Genomic DNA, 19,957 nt, shown 5'->3' on the forward strand with positions numbered 1-19,957 from the left:
TATTTTTCCCATTAACTTGTTAATTGGCTCAGTTAAAAGAATTCTAAAACATTCCAATATTGCTATTGTACCATGTGCCACTGCAAACACTACATGTTTGTCAGTTTAAATGGTAGAATGATGAATTTTCATGATGCTGGGATACACTGGCTGCTACAGCAAGAATGCCTTCCCTGCTGAATGAAGGATGTCTTCTGATGTTAGTACAGATTCTGGGTTGCACATGTACCCGCCAATATCTCAGGATTCTGAATTTCTTTCAGATTGTGATGCTTTTAGTTGGGTTTGAAATAGCTTTCCCAACTAGTTCGTCCAGAGTAAGGCCATGCTTTTCTTTGTCTTGTTTTTAGTACTGACTTACGAAAGCCCTATTTCCAGTAATGTTCATAACCTTCCCATAAATAGATCACCTGATCTGGGTGGGCTTTAAACCTTTTATTTTTTCTTTTTTCATGAAAAGCTTTGCAGTTGGAAAACTTTGGTCTCCATGTGAATCAACTCTGAGGCCTACAGCTGGCCTGTTGTATTGAGGAAGTATCTGGGTACTGCCCAAAGCATCTGTGTTGAAGGCCATTTTAACTATTTGACTTTCTAAAACATTTCTAATTTATTCCAGATAGACACTTTAAAAAAAATGATGGTTAATTTTATGTGTCAACTTGACTAGGTCACAGAGTGCCCAGATGCTTGATCAAACATTATACTGGGTATTTATTGTGAAGGTGTTTCTGATTAGATTGACACATAAATCAGTAGACTGAGTAAAGAAGGTTGCCCCTCACATAATGTGGGTGTTACTTATACAATACTTTGAAGATTTAAGTAGAACAGAAGGCCTGACCCTCTCTCCAATAGGAGGGATTTCCTCCTGCATGACTGCTTTTGAGTGGGGACATTGTTTTTTTCCTGTCTTCAGACTTGAACTGAAATATCAGCTAGTCCTAGGTCTCAGGCCTACTGGCCATCACACTGGACATGAACCATTGGCTCTCCTGGCCTCAGGCCTTCAAGCTCAGACTGGATATGTCATTCCCTCTTCTGGGTCTCTAGCCTGCTGACTCACCCTGCAGATCTTGGGATTGTAACCCTCCATAATCTCCTGAGCCTGTTGTTTTTATTAATGAATTGGTTTATGAGATTATGTATGTGTATATATATATATATATATATATATATATGCACATATATATGTATATATCTTATAGTTTCTGTTTCTCTGGAGAACACCTACTATACACTATACCAAAATTAGCTCCATGAAAATGAAATAAATAAAACATAATATACAGAGCTCTAGACCCAGCTTTATTTTTTAGTATTACTAAATTAAACAGATGTGAAATTACTCTGTCAAACTGCTGTAAAACTCTGTAAATGTTTTCTCTCGGTTTTTGTTCTTACCTTATTGTGAACAATAAAGAACAGTTCAGGGATACATGAAGGTGTACAGTCTAAACTCTGAGCAGCACCGTTCTAACATATTTTAATAGGACACTAGAGAATAGTTAAGTAAATGTTTCTTCTTAAGTGAGTGAGGAGAGGTTATAGAGAAAAAGCAGTTGAATTGGTATAAATTCTTTGCAGTATTAAACACATTTTGAATATATCTAGTATTGAGTGTTTAATATTTTTACACGAGTGTTATAAAATCAGTAAAAAAAAAAAAAAAAGCATTTTCTTAGTGAAAAGAAATAATCTTGCTTTCCAAGAGGAATGGATGATAGGAAACATTTAAGCAAAAATTTAAGACAGAACATATGATGTGTGACTTTTTATTTAGAGTATTTAGAAATCAGTATTGTAGGAAATATTGGCCTTTTCCCCTTAAATTCTGCATTCTTTATGTAGGATGTGGGATAAAATGGAATTTGTAAAATGAGTAGGCTTTAGACAAGTGGAGACAAGGATTAGCTTCATTCCATAAAGAACTAATAGAGAGTAATCATGCAGCAAGAGGCATGAGCATGATGTATCCATGGAAGAATAAACAGATGTATGGCTAAAATGTTAGAGAGAAATATTATGGAAAATGTAAATAGAGGTCAGGTAATGAAAAATCTTGAAAAGGAAGACGAGAAGATTGATGATATTGATAGAAATAGTAAGTCTCAGGGATTTTGACTTGGAGAATGACATAGTAAATGTTCTGTATTGGTATTGAGGTAGACCCTCCACTGCTATCTGGAAAAAGCAATAGAAGTCAAGAAAAATTAATATGACAGTAATAACATTTATATCAGATTATTCAGACAGTAATTAATGATATTCTCAATTAATATTGGGTTCCATTGTCATCAAAATAGGCTTAGGAGTCAGTGAATACATACTTTTCATTTCTCAGGAATAAGGGTCAAAGACATCATAAAAGAAGAAGATGCATGTCTCACATGAAGTAGACTGAGGTCTTTGAGAGTTAATACTCACAGTGGTGATGGATATTTTTCCCTATGTAATTGAGAAGACACATAGCCATGGCCATTTCCAGTGAAAAGTAAACTTGAGCCAAACTTCCCAGTGTTTTCTATGCTCCCTGACACCGAAACTCATATCTCCCTTTTGGGAGACTTCAGAAGGATAGCCAAAAAAGAGGTACATGCCTTTAACATCTGGCTGAAACCTGATTTTTTTTTACAGCACAAAAAGAAAGACAGGACAGGGTCTCCATTATTACGTGAGCAGCTATGGGGAAGGTATAAAAGGAGGGAGAAAGCTGAGGTAAGAATCCTAAAACAGATCCTGGAAAGACAAACTATAGAAAATATAAAATAAGAATTAGGAAAATAGAAAGTTAGGGCTTAAAGGGAAGATCTATGTGAAAAGCCATATAAAATCTGAAAGAGTAGAGCCTTGCTTTCCCTTTTTTTTTTTTTTTTTTTTGTCACTCTCCAACCCTCATTCCTTGTTTTGTGTGTTACAGGTGGTGGATTAGTTCTGTGTCCAACTCCTAGACCCCCAGTCCTGTGCTGCCTTGTAATACTTAGGAAAATTCTGAGAAAAAGCCTATCTATTAGAGATCACTGTGTGCTAATCTAGGGAGGTTGAAGAGAGGGTTGGGAGAACACCCAAGAGAAGGAGAGTGCATATTCTTGTGATCCAGTGGTCCATGTTTTTTCTTTTGGGGAGATTAGTAGACAGTGAAGTCTCTACAAACTTAGAAGACCAAAAGGACTTGTCCTCTGTGACTAATGATAAGTACCCTTCCAGAATTAAAGAAGGACCAGGTCATAAGAGTTTCATTAAAAGGGTTATTTTTGTGTAAAATAAAGAACATAAAGACATCAACATCCTAAAAAAATATAATAATATCAATTCTGTGAGCAAGTATTACTGAACATCTACTGTGTTCCTAGCCCTGAGTTAGCCATTGACATTGGGATGCTGAATAATCTATCTGGAGAGACAGAAATGACAAAGACAAGGGGTTATACGTTGTGGTACATAATTAGATGCTAAATTCTGTGATGCAGACATTAGGACTCATGAAATGAGGGAAAGGGCATCAGTGTGGGATGGATAAGGGAGCAAGGAATTCTGGGAGCTGAAGCAGAAGTCGGCCATAAATGACGAGTAATAATGTGGACAGAAGCATGCATCTCTTTCAGAATCTGTATAGTGTAAGGATTATCATTATATAATGAAGTCCATTCTTTTCTAGCCATCTACATGTTTTTGGATATTGTAAACCTTGGAGTTGATTTTTCACAAGAGAATCTACACTATGTTTTCAATGAGCAGCACGTGTGCCACTTAGTGGTAGCCCAGATGCCAGTCCTAAAATGATCTTAAGAGTGAGGACACGCTGAGGGGATAAATTACTTAAAGATTTCAAGGGCAATGTCTCAGAGTTAAAAAACCATTTCTTTTCCATATCATTGGTGTAAATAAGAAGCATTCCACTCACAAACCAATGCTCTTTTCCCATTGATTTGTTTCCTGGGGGATTTTACTGTCAGGAATATGGAGTTTTGCTTTAATTCCAGGTTTCTTGCGAGTTGAAACTTCCTGGCACATCTCAGGAAATCCAGCATGCTAAGCAAACAGAGAAATAGCATTTGCCTTAAAAGAACTGCTGGATGATCTTCACTTTGATTGTGATGGATGACACAGCAAGCCCTGTGAGTTTTAAGCGGTTACATTTTCAGGGCTCCTTGTCACAGTTGTAGTCACTTACCCTGGCTGGTCCAAAGAATGTATATAGTAAAACATTCTTTTGCCCAGCTAATAAAATATTCTAAATCTTCTGGGCGATCTATGAAAACTGATAGCACCCTTGATGGTTTTGCAGCTGGGAGCTCTCATCAGTATCTAAATCTGTCATAATGTGTGCTTAACAAGAAGGAAAAGCATTGGTGAACTGACTTGTTTCATTAAGGTACTATTACATTCTCATAACCAGATAGGAAATTTTATCATTGTTATCTTAGCAACAAGACACTGGCTTACTTCTGACACCACGTTGGTGGGAATGATTTTAAGCAATTCATGCTCTCAGCTTGTCTGCCACCCACACCAACAACTTCTTAGTGACTTGTATAACCATGGAAAATGAGTTTGCTTTGCCTTAATGGCTCTGGAAGTGTGACTCGAAGAGGTTATTCATAGAACAAAGTGGAAATGGGATGAGTTGATAGACTTATCTGAATCATTTGGAAATTAATTATGTCTTTGTTGGCATATTAAAAGTGAGAGGTACATAGAGCTGTGAGCTGCAGGGTTATGATAGCTGCTTTTAGAATGGGAATGGTTACCTGATATGAGGACAAATAAACTACTGTCATATGCATGGAAATATGCACAGACATCTATATGGGAGTTTTGCCACATGAGATAAGTTTATTATTGAATCTTACAGGACATTTGAGTTGCACTATTCATCAGAAGCTCTAAAGTTACTTGGATATGATACTAACAGCACATGTAAGTCAACAATGAAGCAAAGTCCCTCAACCCAATCAGTTAAATGACAATGAACCAAATTGTCCAACCACTTTTTTATTGTTAAAAGGGAATTTTCTACTGTTGCATTTGTCAGTGTCAAATTTTTCCAAAATATTTGCAGTTCCTTATTAGACCAAAATATATACTACTGATCTTTATTGCCAAGCATAATGCCCTTCTAATTCTCTTCAATAGGTTAATTCTAAATTTAGTTATCATTTTCCATATTGTATACCTTTCCATTTTGAGTAGACATAGGTAAGTTTCCAATCCAAGCCTGCAGCCCTTCCCTTCAGATAAATTTTACAAAGTTATGGTATTAGCAACATTTCTGTAATACATCATAGTACACAAGATCATGGTTTTGGGGTTAAGTCAAATCAGAGTTTAAATACAATGCCTGTTACTTGCTTGCTGAGGAATTTGGACAAGTAATCAAAACTCACTAAATTTCAATTTCTCTGGTTACAAAACATGCAAATATAGTGTTATACTATACTACATATTAAACCAACAGGGCTTTTGTGAGCATGGATTGATTTTAGAACAGTTCTTTGAACAGTATTTGGCTTAAAGTAATCACTCGATATTTATTAAAAATTATGGATGAAAAATATAACATTCATAGGTGCCTTAACTATACTTACTAAGAGTAGCTAACATATTCAATAAATATTCCTCCTTGTCAGAACCCTATCCAGAACTAGGGACAAAAAGTCAAGAGCAGTTTACATATTTCGCTTCAGTCCTTGAAATTTATTTGTGGTGATATGAGATCAGTTAAGTTTTGTTCAGGATAATATTGTCTTTACCATCTAACAACTATATATAGAAATTTGAGACCATGAGTTGCATAATTGTACTTCACGCCTAAAACTTTAGATCATCTTTGGCTATACAGTTTACTTGTAATTTCACATTTTACAAATTTATTAATATTTTTTATTAATTAAAAGGGGTGAAATTACATCCACCTTCAAATCAGATTCAACTTAAGGGATAACTGTGAATAGAAATTGTGTCCACCGAATTGTCAAAAATTAGTTATTTCTATTTTACATGATTAACAAAATCAACCTACTGGTGACTTTGTGGAAACAGTGATCTCTCTAGGGCCACCCACGGATCCCTTGGCACCCCAGTTGGAAAGTAATTCTCTACATAATTGACAAATAATTATCACTCATGAATAAATAACTGTGCTGACCTCCAGGCTGTTGCCTACAGAATATGATACAAATTCCTTCTATTTCTTACTTTTTAATCTTTCTTAAAGTATTTTACTATTTCTCCCTTCTGTCAAAACATATCCATGTTATTTTGAAAAACTTTGATCCATAATGCCACCGTTCCACCTTTTCTCCCTTTTCTGTATAAATATCCATCACTGCTGACATTTAACATTCAGGAATGATGGTAGCAGATTTCAGTTATGCATGATTGGGTATGATTTTCTATATTTAGACACGTTTGGTTTATCCATAAGATTTCCCAAATTCTTTATATTCATAAATTGATATATTAAATCAATCACACTTTTATCACAAAATAAATATGACCAACTAAATATTTAAAACATCCTTTTCTCAGGTTATAAATATACACTTTTTTGCCAGTTAAAATAAACTAGTAAATCATTACAATAGACATTTCACAAAATCATATATAAACTACATTCAGAAAATTATAATTAGAAGAACTGAGCAATGTCTTTTGATAGAATTGGATTGTACTTCAGCCTGACACCTTATATATGTTGGACTCCCTGTTCTTTTAATAACTTACACACTACAGGATTAGCCTTGAAAATTAGATGAGACTTCACATTAGAGTTTTGCACAGGTGTTGCTGCAGTGTTGGCTCAAGGATTAGCTCCTTGTTTTTGCTTACTATAATTGCAATTCCCACAGACAGTTAAGGTAGAATCTTATTAGGATCCATATTTTACTTGATTTTCAACACCACATTTTCTCTCTACAATTGAGGGAATTATCTGTCAATCTAGAAATACCTTTTAATTGAAACATTTTGGTCACATATACATATACTTCCACAAATGAGGGTCTTTCTCTACAGTGTTCTGCCGATAACCACAATTTGGTTAATTTTAGATGCAAGGACAACTCTTACTGATGTCCCAAAATGACATGTGTATAGTATGGGTTCCTTTAAGTCAGTCTTGCTGCTTAGGCCCATAGGAGAAGTCCAAGTGTAGTATATACATAAACACACACACACAGACATGCACATACACATATACACACATAAACACATATACATATATGCATATGTGTACATGTGCACACATGTATGTCATATGTTTATAGAATGTACATTCATGGGTATATATATCCAGGGATAAATATATTAGCATTATGCATGAGTGAATAAAATGCAAATTTTATTTTAGCTGTCAAATAACCTGGTAATCATAAATCATGCATGTTGTGGTCTAAAGCAAGCATAGAGGTCAAGGAAGGCAAAACAGCTGTGAATCCAGGCATGAAGAGAAGCCAATGCAGAGGTAGTGGAACCAGCACAGGGCTTGGGGTTGGGGGCCGCATGTCCATTCCCACCCAGGTTGCCCAGCTCTGTCATGAGGCCTTCTTGGGTGACATACCTGTACAAATACTGCCACCCTAACCACTCTTTTTCCCATGACTCTCTCAACCACTGCCTCTACTAATTTTTATGGTTGCTACATTCTTGCAAAGTAAGCCAGAGCCAAATTCTATAGATATATTTGTAGTCTGCTTGGTTATTTCTCCTCTGTTTCTGATTCTTTTTCACTGTCATGTTCCTGTGAACATAAAGCTGGACCCACTGCTTGCACATATCAAGTCTTTATGTGCCTTGTATAAAGGCATCCTATCTGGTAGACCAAATAGAAAAAGACATCTATCCTCCCACAGGAAGCTAACCATTTCCAAATGCTAAGCTGGGTGAGTTCCGTGCAGGAGTGATTTCGGCCTCCACCTACAGGGTCTCTGCCAGGCATCTTTGTGCAGGGCACAATTGGCACAGCCCTGTATGTCAGCCTTCATGGGAGCCTAGAGATGGCCACAATACTTATGCGATAATAACTTGTGTTGGCTTAAGCTAACCTAATATTTTTAGGCCACCGCTGTAATTCTTAACACAACTAGTCTATGTTGTTTTGGGACTTTGCCAAAATTAGGGAGAGCTTACTCCTTTTTGCAAATCTCCTTATTAATCAATTGTTTACTTTTTCAAAGTTGTGAGATGAAATTTCAGGACATTAGGAAATAAAAATAACTTGAAATAATTTTTTCCAGTATCTTTTTTTGGAGTTTTTCGAAAATAAATGGAATTGACAAAGAGGTTTGCCAAAATCAAGTTTAATGGCCACTATGTGGTCATTGTTTCAAAAGGGGATGTTTCCTGTCCTCTGTTATCTTCCCAGAGACAGAGACATTGGACAAGGATAACATCCCATTATTATAGTTGTTCCCCTTTTTTTGAAACACTGAAAGCAAGTACTTCTGTAGTCTCTAAAATAAACATTTTAAAGTAGCTGGCAGACAAAATTTTAGTTGGAAGACAGGTAGAAGAAAATGCTTCCATTACTTTTTCCCCCTTAAACAGCATGGAGGGCTTCCCTGGTGGTGCAGTGGTTGAGAATCTGCCTGACAATGCAGGGGACACGGGTTTGAGCCCTGGTCTGGGAAGATCCCACATGCCGTGGAGCAACTAGACCCGTGAGCCACAACTACTGAGACTGCGCGTCTGGAGCCTATGCTCCACAACAAGAGAGGCTACGATAGTGAGAGGCCTGTGCATCGCGATGAAGAGTGGCCCCCACTTGCCACAACTAGAGAAAGCCCTTGCACAGAAACGAAGACCCAACACAGCCAAAAATAAATAAATAAACAAATGTGGGTTTAAAAAAAAACCCAAAAAAACAGCATGGATAATATATCTCTTGGGCTGGAACATTCATAGTAGAAGTAGTTTATCTATCTTACTTCTTCCCCCAAAAAAGGAAGAATTGTGGTCTGGCTGATGTCCAGAAAACTCTCTCGCTGAAGGCAGTAGTATGCCCAACTGTTTAAGGCACAAATTATTTTAAACTTTGTCATTATGTTGATCTGGATTCAAATCCTGCCTCTGACACCTTGAAGAAGAGAGTTGGCTATTCTGGAGTGCCCAAATCAAGTTATTAAATAATGCTGTCTCTGAATCTAACATAATCCATAACTTAACTGACTACAGAATCCTTTAGGTAATCATATGGTTTTCTAATTGCCTGAGAGTATTCACACGTTTGACATATAAAATACAGCTATGAAAGGTAAGCCTTCTTAGTGACTTTTTCTGTTGTTGTCGTTTAAAACAAATGTAACTTTTTGCCAGCTTTGGCAGCATATAGACCAGAATTGGAAGGGACCAACGAGATCTTTGTGGCCACTGAGTAAGTGTGATCTGGCCCTCCTAAAGTGAAACTCACTGTAGAAATATACAGAATAATTTATTGAAGCCTCATTTTACTAAAATCTCCCTAGATTTAGTGAAGCAAATATCCACCATTAGAAACAAATTTAGCCATTTATGAACCAGGAAGGTAAAATCAGATTATGCACCAATGTTCAGGGGCAATATTTGTATAGATGTTACTATTGGCTTGATCAAGAAATAATTATCTTTTGATTCTCCTGAATATAGTGACTTACAGACTTCTCTAAAGAAGCTGAAACTTGGGGTTCAGGAACCTCCCAGACAGATGCACACACAGCAATCCAGTGATAGAATGCAGGATGTCACTGACTATTAAACTCCTTTCTGTCTAGACATTATTTCTCACACTTTCTGTTGACAAATGACTTTAGTCAGCAAGTCTTCTTTAGAAAGCTACCTGTGAATGTTATTTCTAGTGAAATATAGGCTTGAAGCATCACTTTCATTTACTTATTCAAACTTAGGAAGTTATATATATAGAAAAGGCATGGGATACCTCAATTAATATGTGAATAAAATCCTCATAATGCTGCTTGTAAATATTTTAAAATAATAAAAAGTCCAATTAAGGCCCCATGCCTGTTGCACCAATAAAGATGGTGAAATATGTTATGGTAGAGATGTGAACTATTTATTGTAACAGAGGGAAAGACAACAGACACCATCTGTGTGAGTTTGCTTTCTGGTTAATTGTACAATTTAGACATCTTACTTAAATCAAGTTCATATTGCACTTTGAATTTCAGTAGTATTGCATTAATGACTATTGTAATGAACTCATTAAATCTGAAAGTCAATATTAATTTATTATCAGAAGTCTCTTAGTGAATTACATTAACAGTTGAGAAGAAATGGTTTAATATTATCTGTTTGATTATTTCATAGCCTATGTGTAGATTATAAAGCAGTTTCTGGTTGCTAAATTCCTATTTCATTTATAATTACCTCACAATGAATTATATCATAGCAGCTTTTCAATGGAAAAATCATAGCATAACTACCCACGACTATATTTATTACATCTTTTTATGCAGAACATTTCTTGTATGTAAAGTCTGTTTTGTGGAATAATGAAATCCAAATATTTTAATAGGTTTAGGGGAAAAAAATCAATCTCCTGATCACCCTTTCTAATCCCTGCTTCTCTGGCTCCATGGGAAATTGATAACTGCTTTCAACTTTTCTGGATGTTTTCACTTCTGAAATTTACTTGCATATTTCTACATAGTCTGCTTCTTCTACTCTGTTTTAATTTTTTATTATCTACTAATATATTAGTAGGTACATACTATACATTATCTACTAATTTATAGAAGATATATAATATATACTATATATTATCTGCTAATTTATAGTAGATAATATATATTATCTACTAATTTCTATGAAAGTTATGGGTTTAATTCTAGAACCCACCCTCTACTACCATTCACTGAGCATTAGTGTACTTGGGTGTGAATGTACATCTGTATATGGCTACACACACTTCCCCTCATCCCTATGTTCCTTATATAATTTTATCGATTTTTGGTTAAAGCAATATCTAGTGTTTGTGTTATTAATAATTAATAATATTAATGTAAATATTATTCAGTGCTAAGTCATGCAATTCACTATGATTATATTTGCTTTTCAAACACAATTTCTGATGACCCTGGAGGTAATAATTGTCTTATTTATCATTTGCTTCACTTTCTTTGTCACTTTCAGAATTCAGCTCAAAATTATACAAGGGAAGTATAAATCTGTGTTCAATAAATTAAAAATTGTCACACAATTTCCCAGATTTGTTATATTCTTGGCTATATCCTTTCTAGAGGATTTTATATTCTTCTTCTGTCTGGACCAGTTATTTTCTAGGTGAGCCACACAGCTGTCCTCCTAGACGACTTTGGTCCTCTCCTAGTATTATTATGCTATTATGCAACATTATATCACCATATTATTATTATTATTTTAATGACCATATCATAGAGTTTCTTCTTAAGAAAGAGTGAATGGGAAATTTTTGAAAATGTGTATACTTTAATATATATTTTTTAAATTTTAGCCTCACACATGACTGAACGTTCACCTTGGTACTGAATGCTTTTTTGGGAATCATATTACCTCCAAATTTTGAAAGTAGTGTTCCATTAACAGCCAGCTTTTTGCTATTGAGATGTCTAATTCCGCATGTTTGAGTTAGAGGATGTGAATTTTTTTCCTACGCATGTCTTTAAAATCTCCTTTTATTCCCAATTGTTTGGAAATTTCCTGAAGATGAGCTTTGGTGGGGACCATTTTTCATTCATTATGCTGGGCCCTTGATAAGCCCTTTCAAGTGAGAAAGTCATTTTTTTATATATATATAATATTTCTTTGATAGTTTCTTTCTCTTATTTTCTCTGATCCTATTTCTAGATCTTCACTTATACGTAAGATAATGGATAGGAGAAAAGTGGAGCTACTGGGTCAGTCCTCTAATTTTCTTTTCTATTTTCTATTGCTTGGTCTTTTTCTTCTGCCTTCTGAGAGATTTCCTTAAATATATATCTATATATCTATATCTATATCTATATATATACACACACACATATATATGTATACGTATGTATGTATATAACTCCTAAAACTTTGTTGTTTTCGAATGTAACTTTAATTGTGTTTAAGCATTCTGTTTTTATGAGTGCAAAATTTCCCCCTACCTATCTGAGTACAGTAATTACAGTTCCTTTTCTTTAAGTTTTGCTCTATTTCCTGTCTTATCTCTCTTTCAGTTTAGCTGTTCTTTGTTCATTTTGTTCCCTGTCTTCCATCTTAGAGACTTTTCTTAAATGCCTGGCATTCCAGGACTTACATTTAAATTTTTAAGAGGGGCACTAAACTCAGACAGAAAGCTCTGGGCATGGACAAGACTTGTTGAATGATGGTTTGTGAAGGGGGGTGTGTTAATTCTCAATTGCTGCCATAACAAATTACCTCAAACTCAATGGCTTAAACAATAGAAATTTATTATCCTATGGTCCTATGTTAGACGTTTAGCACAAGTCTCACTGGGTTAAATCGAGGTGTTGGCGGGGCCACGTTGCCTTCTGGAGGCTCTAAGGGAGAATTCATTTACTTTCCTTTTCTACCTTCTAGAAAGACGCCACCCACATTCCTTGGCTCGTTGACCACTTTCTGCATCTTCAAATCCAGCAATGGTGGGCGGGTCTGGGTCTTCCACATCACACCATTCTGACTGTTCTTTCATAACCAAATCTTCCACTGACCACTGCCAGCAAAAGCTATCTGCTTTTAAGGACCTATGTGCTCAAATTGGAACCACCTGCATAATACAGGATCTTTTCCTTATCTCTAATTTATGATCCTAACTTAATCACATCTGCAAAGTCCTTTCTGTCACGTAAGGTGACAAATGGATTTTATCCAGGGATTAAGATCTAGACATCTTTGGTCCAATATTCTGCCTACCATTCGAGAATCAAGCAGAGAGACCCAACCATTTTTGTTGATGAATGGTTTTCAGGGTTGTGATTCTCTGCTCTTTGAATAAAATATTCCTTTTTTTTCTCCTTCCTTTTGTATATAAGACTGACTGCAAGCTTTCAAGGAGTCAGATGTGGGAAAGTGACTGCGGTCAATTTGACTAGGATGTCGAATTCCTTTATCTGTCCCCGGTGTACTTGAGTTTCGGGACCCTCTCATGCAGTCACTGGAGACAGCAAATCTGCTGGTATGTTCAGCATTAGGGACAGGCAGTCAGCTCTTCACACAAAGTGGACATGGGCTTTCAATCAGTTGTACTAGTCTTCAGACCCGAGTTTTGGAGCATTTCACGCCAGCTCCTCCACACCGTCAGCCCACAGGCTATTAGCTTTCAACTTTCACATCTGTTGAGTTACACTGAAAATCTGCTTTTCCTCTTCCAAAATTTGGTTGACATTTCTCATCTGCTGTCATTTTTTCTCCTATTCTCTTTGAACTTATGGGTTTACCCATTTTTGAACCATTTGTCATCATTTTAGTGAGTTTACAGGACATAGTGAAGGTCAAGGTGTATGTTCAATACATCACTTTAAACTAGAATTCCTTATATATAAAAATTAAAACAAGAGACTTCCCTATTTCTCCCTATTCATAGTTGGTTGTTTTTTGCAATATTGCCTTATGTGAAATCATTTTGACACTGTAGTATTCTGTAGTATTTGCATGGTATGAAGAATTTATTGTTTAGATATATCTGAAGCCAGAACTGTAGGCAGCAACAATCTGTCATTTGAATAAATATGTATAAGACATTTATTTTGAAAAAGTAGAATATTAAACTACAGAGAAAAAGAGACAAATGGTCATCATAAGATAAAACTATTACAGGAGAAAATGGTGGGGGGGGAGTGTGATGAATTGGGAGATTGGGATTGACATATATACACTAATACGTATAAAACAGATAACTAATAAGAACCTGCTGTATAAAAAAATAAATAAAATAAAATTCAAATATTCGAAAAAAAATTTTAATAAAAAAAGATAAAACTATTACCACCAAATTAAATGCACAAAGGTTTTAGTATGTCATCATTATAATTTAAGTATCTCCATCATCCTTATTGAAATCTATGGAGTTATCTTGATAATTTTGTTTTTTTATTTGATGCATGCTTTATACTAGAAGGAATCCTGTTGTGATTATTGGAAAAAACACAGTAAATAATTATAATAATCCATAGAAAATCTTTATAAAATTCTTTTCTTAACATAATTGCAAGAATAAGTGAAATTAAATTTATTTTTATAATGCATCAAAACAATATATTTCTCAAAAGTAAGAAGCAGGGCCACATACTAGGATTCATGAACTTTCTTTGGATTTCTTAAATTTCCTTTTAGAGGCCAATGAAATAAATATTAAATAATTAGACCCAGCATATAATTTGGAAGCAAAACATTTTGCAAGTTCAATTAATTTTAAACAGGAAAAAACAAATTGCTGTAAGGCATTTGGAACGCCCCAGGCTCAGACATAATGACTAAACCCTGTCTGATCTCCAGGGTGTTGCCTTTGGAAGGCTTTATTTTATTGTTTGGAAACTTTCTTTTTTCTAAAGATTCTAAAATTACTGGTTGTCAACACATATGGTACATCTTGTAATCTACAGTAAATAGATAGTAGGCAAACAAATACATGGATTATAAATATTAGTGAAAATAAGAAACAAAATAAAAGACAGAATAACCACTAGTCTTGAAAATCAACATTACAGAACATTAGATTCATGATAAAGGAAAATATAAGGTAAGATAGGATCTCTGGAAAACAGAACAGTATGGGAAGCAAGAAAGCCAAGACAATAGATTATATATTGGGGGAAAATATGACTCTGCTGAAGGACATCTGGGAAATTCAAGTTAGATGTCTCTAAGGAATGGTTAGCTCAGGTGTCCTTCAAGCAAGTGGAGACCAGGTAGGAACCATGATAGCAGGAATTAGTTCAGCAGGCAATACCAAGAGCATGTGGCCTCTGTAAAATCAGTTTTAGGTGATCTGTTCATTAACAAGGCACTAACAAGAGACTGTAGTGATAAGTGGAAGGATCCTTTGTATGTGGTTAGTAAGAGATAAGTGGGCTGACCAAAAAAGCTGAGCAACCAGTCTTATATGTAGAAAAGAGCATTCAGGCATTAAGTAGAACAGTCATATTATAATAGAGGTAAGGGAATGTCAAGGTTTAAAGATAATATACTAGGTCTATGTCAGTGAGATGAATTCCATTCCTCCCCATATAGTGAGACTTGATGGCTAATATATTACTAACCTAGAGCAGCATTTTTTTGTAATAAGTCTGCAAGTAGACTTCAGATAGGAGGGAGGTTTGAGGAAGGTAGGGACTGGCAAAAATAAAGATCCATCAGTCTCTACAAAGCCAAAGTTTATTTTTTGTGTCTTTCTAAATTAAGATGTATTTGGATCTTAATTTAGTCCCAATATGATGACAAGTAGACTAGGTTGAATTTCATTATCAAGAAATGAGTAAAATTCTTCCAAGATATTGACTAGCTCAATTGTTCTTGATCTTAGTTGTACATAGAATCACCTGGGTATCTTTTTAAAATACTGATGCCTGGGCCTTTTAAAAACAGAAACTCTGCAGGTAGGGCTTAGGCAACACTATTTTGAAAGACTCCCCAAGTGATTCTAATGTAGTAAGGTTGAGACTAAACAAACCATTAAGAGGTCATCATTTTCCCTTAGATCATGATTCGAATGATCCTTGGAAATAAATGTGACCTTGAGAAATTCTGGGAAAATTGTTTAGTTCGGTAAGTTCAAGTAGAGCAGAGAACAAGTTTGCAAAATTCAGCAGTGAATAAAACTCTGAAAGTCACTCTGCAAGTTTCAGTTATTTTTTATAGTTCCTATGCATTTCTACAACATACCCAGAAGCTACTCAGATGTGTCTTTTGCAAGTCCACTGAGGAAAAACAGTATCTTTTTCGCAAACTGTTTGTTTCTACACTCTAAGCGAAAAGGAGGATGGAAGCTATTAGTTTATATTTTAAGTGAAAAATTATCCCAACTGTAGACTTTAAATATCTTGCTAATTGAAGCAAAAGTAGTATTTTTTTTTTCTTTTTCTTATATTGTCTGGAAAACTATCTTGATTATGAACTCTGCAGGCATAGCAACAACCTTCATCTAGAGAAGTAGAATTCATGATTTATTCACATCTGTAATGGTAATGAGTCATTGGTCTGTGAGGGAAATTCGAGTTTATCAGTTATTCCAAGGGTACTGAAAGCTTTCTTTACATCTAGCTGTTCATCTCTGTGACATTCCTGGAGGGCGTCTTTTGATAGTTGATTATTATTTGAAATGGCAGGAGGCAGGCAACTTCAAACGAAGCAGCTTCTTCAGCCGGAACTAACAGTCTTGAGATGATTTTTCCTATATGAAATATAACTAAGTCTGTTGATTGTGACCATGGGAATTTGGGGGATATTGTGGAAGAATGTACATTAGGAAAAAAACAAGAGAAGGAAGTAATACAATCTTGGAAACAGGTTGATATGAAGTATTAGTGTTATTTACAATCAAGGAGAGATTTGCCAAAAATGAAGTGTTGAGGAAAGATGTGACTAATCCTTTCCTTGAATGGAATTCATGCGTTCACCTTTCAAAATGTAAAACAGTAGTATTACAAAATCGAGGTTCTCCAGGGCACAGGAGGATAAACTGTGTAAAGAAAGTAAATAAACCACCCTGCTTCAACCCAAACAGTCCAATTTTTATTTACTTCCCTATTGGTATTCGATATAATTTTTGGCTTGACAGAGTATTTTAATATTAAAACAAACAGAAAAACAGTAACTATAATAATAAAGTTATGAAGCCCACTATTGGAAAGGATTCACTTATAGTTGCCACATCTAACCCCCAAATCCTTACTGCACCATGTAAGCAGAAGTTATCAGTGCCTTACACATTGTAGACTGCTCACCTCAAACCATGCCTAACATTTCCTCTGCCCTTTTCTGGAGCCTCCCACTCCACTCCACTATTCCTTCTCCCTTTCCTCTCTTCTCCTTGGCAGCTGACTATGAAGTGTGATGTTAACACCTCTGCCATGGGTTTGACCTCAATGGATACTCTTCCCTTTTTCATACTCATTATTTAAGGCCACTTTGGATAGTTACTCTTCATTCTCACTCTTTAGAATTCTTGCACCTTAGTTTCACTTGTTTTGCACAGATTCAAAAATGGTAAATAGGTTAAGAACTCAAATAAATGAGGCTTAGAGCTTAAGGCCAAACTATTAATAATGCTATTTGCTGTGTTTCACATACTTATTAAAGTACCTGGAGAAAAGCTACTATTTGCTACTGCTTTAGGTACCTGTAGAACCAGGAAATGAAAAACATTTGTAGAGGGCTTCCCTGGTGGCGCAGTAGTTGAGAGTCCACCAGCCGTCGTAGGGGACACGGGTTCGTGTCCCGGTCCGGGAGGATCCCACGTGCCGCGGAGCGCCTGGGCCCGTGAGCCATGGCCGCTGAGCCTGCGCGTCCGGAGCCTGTGCTCGGCAACTGAAGAAGCCACAACAGTGTGAGGCCCGCGTACCGCAAAAAAATATATACATCTTATATCCGGAATGAAATTATTTTGTGAGAAGTCACACATCTGTGAACCATTTTCATCATTGTATCTGGGTGTACATCTGTTTGTCTGAGTTCACTCACAAAACCTGAGTTTCTAATGACCTAGTAACTCTAAAATTTAAATCCCTATAAACTTACTCAAGGGCTACAAGAGGAGTCAGAGCTGGAATCAACTTCAGGCAATCATCTGCTCAAGCCCCATCTTGCACAGATCCACGACAGAACCGTCAAAAAGTTAAGAAATAATATCATAAGAGCTGAACATTGAAACGGTGTCTTGGATTTAAGCTCTAAGGATCTTATTCCTCCACAACCCTTTATTCCATAATTTAACTTTGCTCATTTTTCTCTAGATAATGTGATCAACAACAATTCCTTATATGTTATTTTTATTCTGCTTTTCTTCTGCAGTGCCCTCACATTAATAATTACACTTGCAAATGTCTAGTAAATAATCAATTAGGTCTCCTTTTCACAGGCTAAATTGCCCATTATGTTTCAAGAAAGTAATCCTTTATTGCACTGTATGATATCTATTGACTAGTTGGTTGACAATCTGACTTACTCCTACCTAGTTTCTGGGAGTCTTTGACACAGCTATTTTTTTTCTATCTTATTTGTCTCCTATCTGAACTCTCCTCAGTTTTCAACTCTTTTACAATGCATGAGTCAAGACTGAATACATTTCCATGACCATTGCAAAAGTACAATGAAATAATTAACTCTGACTTCTGCATTTCAATTTTCCTAAATTCTACTGGCATTTTTAGTGAAAGTGCAAGTCACAGTCAGCATGCTAGACCTTATGATACTGCTGCTTTTGTTTCGATTTTACACCACTTCCGTCAATGTAGTTTGGTGTGCATCCCAAAATATACCAACTTAGCCATGTGTCTGATCAACTTAATTTTGGTTTGGGTGATTCATTACATTATTTTGTGACTGCTACTATTTTAATTCAAGACTTGTATTTTAATTAAATAAAACAGGTGCATTTCTATGATCTTAAGGTATATTGTATAACAGGTAACACATTATACTTATTCTGCAATCTCCACTGTTGGAGATTGCAAGCAAATTATTAAAAATAATAACACCAAACAGAGTATATTAACTGCATTAGATATTGTATAAAAACCTAAGATAAACTTTATATTCTTAAATTTCTACGGCAACCAGGATTTGAGAATCATCAGGTTGAATTTTTCCAAATGTTACATGAGAAACTCACATGGTCTTTGATCAAAGATTTAAGCAAAATTCATGCAGTATTGTAATACTGAAGAGATGGTGCTGGAGGACACACTGAAGACATGTGTTGGGCAGAAGCAACAAACAAGCATCTGACAGAGAAGGCTGAGCCAGGACCCTGGGAACAGGCAGTGCATCCCCATCTGACTCTGAGAGTTTAATGGGCAAGCCCTTTCAAAATCCTACAGCTTTTGCTGGGTCATCAGCATCCACATGCAATCTGCTTAGCAAAACTTTCTAAAGTTTTTCTTTTAATAAAAATAAAGTGTCTGTAACTTTGTAATAAGAGTTCTTTCTAAACATGTACGATTCTTCTCTCTTAGTTAACCAATTCATCCAGGATCTTGATGCTATATGTACCGTGGATGAAAGAGTAATGTACCACATGTAGAAAAAATATGTAACACAAAAAAATCACCGTCTCTTAAAGAAGTATCACCCAGTGAAGCATGTTGTTATAATGCTAATTTGCATATGTACACATTGTCACCCCTTCTGGGGAATAGCCACAGCGACTAAATCCCAACCCTTTCCCGGGCATCAGCACAGTTACTAATGCCCTTGATTAGGAACGCCCAGATCTGAGCTCTTCCCACGAATATAATCAGACTTCTTATCATAGGTGCCTTTTCTTCCGTTGTTGATAATTCCCTTGTACAGATGATACTTTTTCATTTTCTTGGTGAGGTCCTGCAGCATCAGTATAAGGATAAAGACCATGTGTTATACATTTTGTATCCCTAGAACCTCATGCCACAAGTAGAAAGAGTTGTACTCTCACACTAGAATGATTTTGAACAGACTCATTTATGTAATCTTCCTGGTTCTTACATTATTTCTACCAAGTAGCCACAAATCTGATGATTGTGACAGGGTTTTCCCAACACTTCTGAAGCAAGTGAGAAATCTATTGATAACTAAAGTGGACTTGGAAAATTAAGCTATGCTCAAGGACACAGAGTGTCATCTAGGAGAATGGCAGAGTGGAGTCCTATGATAGCCCGTGAACTGAAACAGCAATGGGGAGGGAGGGGCAATCCCTCAAATACCCATAAGATTCCCAGAGAGTTGGAAGCCTTGTGCTATCATGGGGACAGAAACCTAGTCCCAATTAGAGTCACTTTACAATATTTACCCCTTCTTTCCCCCACTA

The sequence above is a fragment of the Kogia breviceps genome, chromosome 16 (assembly GCF_026419965.1).
Source record: "Kogia breviceps isolate mKogBre1 chromosome 16, mKogBre1 haplotype 1, whole genome shotgun sequence".
NCBI classification, from domain to species: Eukaryota; Metazoa; Chordata; class Mammalia; order Artiodactyla; family Physeteridae; genus Kogia; species Kogia breviceps.